Source organism: Gorilla gorilla, chromosome 6 (genome assembly GCF_029281585.2).
Source record: "Gorilla gorilla gorilla isolate KB3781 chromosome 6, NHGRI_mGorGor1-v2.1_pri, whole genome shotgun sequence".
NCBI lineage: Eukaryota > Metazoa > Chordata > Mammalia > Primates > Hominidae > Gorilla > Gorilla gorilla.
The window spans coordinates 144,315,160-144,321,189 of NC_073230.2; positions in this window are offsets into that span (position 1 = coordinate 144,315,160).

The window sequence follows — 6,030 nt, forward strand, 5'->3', positions numbered from 1 at the left end:
TCCCCGCCCGAGGCCCCGCCCCTGAGCCATCCCCAGCCCGCCTGGCCGCTCGGGTCACCCTTACCCCTCCCGAGGAGTGGCAAGGGGAGGTCCTGGCAGCGCCTGCGGCGGCTTTGTCTGAATTACTGAAAGTGGCGGCTGCCACCCACGTCAAACAAGACTGGATCTTAAGAACATCCCAGGTAGTCCCGAGGCGGGCAGGGGGTGCGGCGCCCTGTTGGTTGGCGTTACATCGCAGAGCTCCCGGTCCCCTGCCCTCCTCCTACACGGAGGAAGCTGGATCCCTAAGAGCAGAGTGACCTGCGTGAAGCCACAACCACGCGTGTCCTCAGAGAGCGCTAACTCCCCCAAATCTCTGCTTTCATTAGTAAGACGAATTGGCTACACAGCAAGATAACCAAGATGCACTGCTAGGATAGGCAAATTTCATAGCAGTGTATGTACGCTATAGTCCTGGTTTCTTGTGAAAAAAAAATTAGGTATGTATGTGTGTACATTTTTTAAATTCAGGAAGATTATACACCAAGTTCCTATGCAGTCGGATCTCTGCATCCTCGGGTTCCGCATTCACGGATTCAACCAACGAGGATTGAAAATATTTTTTCCAAAGCTTTAAAAATAAAAAATAGCCGGGCGCAGTGGCTCACACTTGTAATCCCAACATTTTGGGAGGCCAGGGTAGGCGGATCTCTTGGCCCCAGGAGTTGGAGACCAGCCTGGACAACATGACGAAACCACATCTCCACAAAAAAATAAATAAATAAATAAATTGCGGAGCGCAGTGGCTCACGCCTGTAATCCCAGCACTTTGGGAGGCCGAGGTGGGCGGATCACCTGAGGTCGGGAGTTTGAGACCAGCCTGACCAACATGGAGAAACCTCGTCTCTACTAAAAATACAAGATTAGCCGGGCGTTGTGGCGCATGCCTGTAATCCCAGCTACTCGGGAGGCTGAAGCAGGAGAATCGCTTGAACCCAGAAGGTGGAGGTTGCAGTGAGCCGAAATCGCGCCATTGCACACCAGCCTGGGCAACAAGAGCGAAACTCTGTCTCAAAAAAAAAAAAAAAAAATTAGCCGGGCGTGGTGGTGCTGCCTGTGGTCCCAGCTACTTGGGAGGCTGAGGCAGGAGGATCACTTGAGCCCAGGAGGTCGAGGCTGCAGTGAGCTGTGATTGCACCACTGCACTCCAGCCTGGGTGACAGAGCAGGACACCGTCTCAGCTTAAAAAAGAATACAATTTTTAAAAACACAAATTAAATATAGCATAACAACAATTTACATAACCTGTACAATGTATTCAGTATTATAAGCAATGTAGAGATTATTTAAAGTATACAGGAGGAAGTGTATAGGTTAGATGCAAATACTAGGCCTTTTTACATCAGGGCATCCATGGATTTTGGTCTTCTAGGGAGGGTCCTAAAACCAACCCCCTGCAGATACCAAGTGACAATTGGAGTGGTTTTATCTGAGAGGTGAGACTATGAAGGACTTCTTGTTTTTTACTTTCTTTTTATTGTTGAAGTTTTTACAAGGTGCACGTATTTTTGTAAGTAGGAAAATAGCCAATATCTTTGAGCCTTGCTTCTGCAAAATGGTGACAATAGGCCGGGCGCGGTGGCTCACGCCTGTAATCCCAGCACTTTGGAAGGTGGAGGCAGGCGGATCACAAGGTCAGGAGATCGAGACCATCCTGGCTAACACGGTGAAACCCCGTCTCTACTAAAAATACAAAAAATTAGCCGGGCGTGGTGGCGGGCGCCTGTAGTCCCAGTTACTCGGGGTGGGGGGGCTGAGGCAGGAGAATGGGGCAAACCCGGGAGGCGGAGCTTGCAGTGAGCCAAGATCGCGCCACTTCACTCCAGCCTGGGCGACAGAGCGAGACTCCGTCTCAAAAAAAAAAAAAAAAATGGTGACAATAACACCCACCTTGCACAGTAGTAATGAAGATTTAATAAGACAGTGTATGTAAAACGCTTAGCACAGTGAATGGCCTATTGGTAAAATGCATTGAGTGTTCCCTTCTCCTTCCCTCGAATGGTATGACTTTTCGTGTTTGTCAAAATACAACTCAGAATCATTGCTGCCCCTCTTCTCAGACCCTCCACTCCTACTCTATGGAAATTCAGCTCCAAAAGGGCTCTGATCTACACTAGAGAAAGCCAAAAAGATAGCACAGAGCAAGCCACAGCAGGACAAGACAGACCTTGTTCTGCCCTCTTTGTTTGCCCTACCTGTCTCCACAAGTGTACCCTCCAGGCAGCTAACCTTGCCTCGAGGGCAGAAAAGGAGAGTCACCACTGTGACTACTGGGAGACCAACTCCTACTTTGAGATCTCAGATCATCAAAGTGAACTTGGAAAATTTGGACAAGTTGCAACCACCAAAGCTTCCACCTACAGGAAAGTTGTGAAGTAGATTTCCCTAAGGGCACCTGAAGTCTGCAACCATAGTTCTCACCTCCCCCACCTCCATCTGCCCTGACACCTCCCAGACCAGAGCCTGTAAAACCAGCTAAGATTAGTTTTCTGATCAATGAAAAGCAGCTCCTCAGAGCTTAAGTACAAGCCGTTTGTTCTACAGGAATGTCTTCTCCAAGATACCCACATGGATAGCTGCCTTTCTTCCTTCACGCATTTGCTCAAATGTCACTGTCTTAGTCTTTTGGGGCTGCAATTTTTTTTTTTTTTAGAAATGCCATAAACTGGGTGGCTTATAAGCAACAGAAACTTATTTCTCATAGTTCTGGAGGGTGGAAAGTCCAAAATCAAGACACTAGCAGATTCATTGTCTGCTGGATGCCCACTGTCTGGTTCATAGATAGTGCCAAGTTACATGCTCAGTAGAGAGCATCCATTGCCATAGCCTTTGGTAGATAAATCTTTTCTTACTGTAGTCAGTTCCTTAAAAAGTCATGAGCACCTCTGAAAACTGGAAATGGCCCACAATGATCCATCCAGTAATTCACAGGTTTCCTATTGGTAGCCCTCATGCTTGTTGTAGGAGGCAGCCTATGTATATGTTAATGTTTCATTCACTGAAAATCAGTGACACACAACAGATACCTTTTTTCACTTCTCAAATTAGTAATTTTTAAAATTTATTGCCCACTGTTGGTGAACATAAAATGAAAGGGGCATTGTCATTAAGCTTCAGAAGGACCTACTTTTCTAGGAATCAATTTATAGATTATCAAAGCTTCCAAAATGTTTCTACTCTTTAGCCCAATGATCCCACTTAATTTCTTTAATTTCCCTTAAAGAAATAATTTTAAAAATAAGCTGAAAAAAAAAAAAAAAAGGCTGGGCACAGTGACTCACACTTGTAATCCTAGCACTTTGGGAGGCCCAGGTGGGAGAATCGCTTGAGGCCAGAAGTTATGACCAGCCTGAGCAACATAGGGAGACCCCTTCTCTATTTTTTTAAAAAAGAAAATAAATTAATTTAAACATTAAAAATAAGATTTATGCAGAATGGGTTTTTTTTAAATAAAAGTGCAACTTATCTTTAATAATGGAAGTTATTTACAATAGTGAAAGGTATAAGTATTTAGAGGCTACAGTGAGTTACCCTCCAAGATCTTGGGAATGAAGAAATTGTACTTCCCACTGAGAGTTAAACGGCAAAATCAACCTAAGATGGTTTAGAATCCAAGGATGCAAAATCAGTGGAAAGAGAGAGAAAAGATACTAGGCTCACTGGCCTTGGTTGAGGGCATTCACTTCCAAAATAAATATTATTTCAGTCGGAAGAGGTTTTAAACACAGGCACCCAGAAACCAGAGAGTGCCATGGGCAGGGCTCATGCTCATTTGCAACACAGCCGGCACTTGTCCTATGTTCTGACCTATGGCAAGGCCATCCCCAAAATGAGAAGGTGGCACTAGACCATCCCAAAATTGGGCCCTGATAGGCATCCCACTCCGCTTTTCCTGGTACAAACCTCACAAAAAGACCATTTGTGTCCTCAGCATTTGACTACATGGAAACATAGCATTCCAGTGTCTTCCTCCTGGTAAACTAAAAGGCAGTTTTTGATTACAATAGTCTTCCAACATAGGTGGAAAGGATATCATTTATGCCAGTGCTACCACGAATAGTCTCTGTGTGACAGTTATATGTCTCATTCAGATTTACAAAGTGACATCGTGATATATTTCTCAGGCCCCTGTGCAATGAGGTTAGCACAAATCAGCCTTTCAGAACTTAGTCACTGCTGGGGACTACAGGAACCAGTTCCAGCGGGTCTGTTCACACCAGTTCCACATGCAGGAGTCTATTACTGATTTCTACAAGGAGAAAGAAATCTCAAACAACCAAATGTTCAACATTAGAGGAAATCTTATACATTATGCTACCTCTATCCCATGTAATATTATGCAATTGTCAAAGTTTTTGTTTTTTAAGATAATTTAATTATTTGGAGAAATAGTTATAATACAATGTGTTTAAAATTATGATTCACACTCTAGAAACCAATTTGGCAGTTTCTTACAAGATTAAGCATGCAAATACCATACAACCCAGTAATGACACTCAGGTAATTGTCCCAGAGAAAGGAAAACATAGATTTTTACATAAAAACCTGTACACAAAGCTTTATTCATAATAGCCAAAACTGGAAACAACCCAGATGTCCTTCAACAGCATGATTCCATGTATAGAACATTTTTGAAAAGCCAAAATGTAGACATGGAAAACAGATTAGTGAAGGCCATGAAGACAGATGGGCACGTGGGAGGAGGGTGAGGAAGGAAGGGTTGTGATTTTTAAAAGGGCAACACAAAGGATCCTTGTGGCAGTGGAATTGTTCTGCATCTTGACTGTGGTTATAGATGCACAAGCCTAACATGATAAATTGTATAGAAGTAAATACACACACACGTACAAGTAAAATAGGGAATTTTGAATAAGATCAGTAAATGTCAGTATCCTGGTTATGATATTGTACAAGATGTTACTATTGGAGAAAACTGAATAAAGGGTACAACGGGATCTCTCTGAATTATTTCTTTCTTTTTTTCCTTTTATTTTTAGTTGGCATGTAATAATTGTACATATTTATGGGATACAGAGTGATATTTCTTTTCTTTTTTCTTTTTTTTGAGACAGACTTTTTTTTTGAGAGACAGACTTTTTCTTTTTGAGACAGACTTTTCTTTTTTTTTTTTTTTTTTTTTTGTTTGAGACTGGGAAACAGTCTCACTCTGTTTCCCAGACTGAAGTGCAATGGCGCAATCTTGGCTCATTGCAACCTCTGCCTCCCAGGTTTAAGTGATTCTTCTGCCTCAGCCTCCCGAGTAGCTGGGATTACAGGCATCAGCCACCACGCCCAGCTAATTTTTGTATTTTTTAGTAGAGACAGGGTTTCACCATGTTGGCCAGGCTAGTCTCCAACTCCTGGCCTCAAGAGATCCACCCACCTCAGCCTCCCAAAGTGCTGGGATTACAGGCATGAGCCACCGTGCCCGGCCCAGAGTGATATTTCAATACACATATACAATGTGTAATCATCAAATCAGAGTAATTAGCATATCCATCACCTCAAACATTTATCATTTCTTCATATTGTGAACGTTCAAAATCCTTTCTTTCTCTATATTATTTCTTATAACTGCTTATTAATCTATAGTTAATTAATCTATAGTTATATCAGAATAATAAGTTTCATTTTTAAAAGTTGATACAAAACTGTAGGTGCAATACCATTGCTTTGCATATTCTTGATCATATGTACACACAAAAAATCTTAACAATTATTAGCTCTAGGTTGTAGAGGTGTTGGATTTTATAAGTGATTTCTGAGTTTAGGCTTTTTAATATTTGTTAAATTCCTTACCATGAACATATATTCATTTTATAATTTATAAATATAATGAATGTAATCTTTAATCACAGCATGATCATTTGTAATAACAACCATATCTTCGTGATAACTCATACAAAGCTTTTTATCAACTAGTACCCCCAAAACTTTTCGGCATAAATTGCTGCAAAACTAAGAATTTCCAATCCTGTACTTCTACAATTA